A 244-nucleotide genomic window follows, 5' to 3' on the forward strand; every position below is an offset into this window, starting at 1 on the left:
AAACAAAGCTCGTGTTGCCATTTATCTTATGTATTATAACTACGATTTTAGTTACTGATTCTAATATCATTTATGCATTTTTCTTTACTATTATGCATAGAGTTAAGAAAGAGGAGGAGGTAATTGTTTTTCTTACCTTTTGTTCCCGCAAATGCGAGACCCATGTACATAAACATCACCATCAAAAAAGCTAAAAAGAAAAAGAGAATAATCTGGTTCATATATACCACGAAAATGCTGACAC

General features: G+C 31.6%; 1 long non-coding RNA gene across 1 annotated transcript in view; it reads right to left on the reverse strand.

The window, feature by feature from the left end:
* The window catches only part of LOC119587556, a 17,717-nt gene that overhangs the window by 16,528 nt on the left and 945 nt on the right, over positions 1 to 244 (reverse strand). The window contains exon 2 of the long non-coding RNA XR_005230000.1: positions 137 to 190. This is a non-coding gene — a long non-coding RNA (uncharacterized LOC119587556). The remainder of the gene's footprint in view (positions 1 to 136; positions 191 to 244) is intronic.

This window comes from Penaeus monodon, chromosome 22, assembly GCF_015228065.2.
Source record: "Penaeus monodon isolate SGIC_2016 chromosome 22, NSTDA_Pmon_1, whole genome shotgun sequence".
Taxonomy (NCBI): Eukaryota; Metazoa; Arthropoda; class Malacostraca; order Decapoda; family Penaeidae; genus Penaeus; species Penaeus monodon.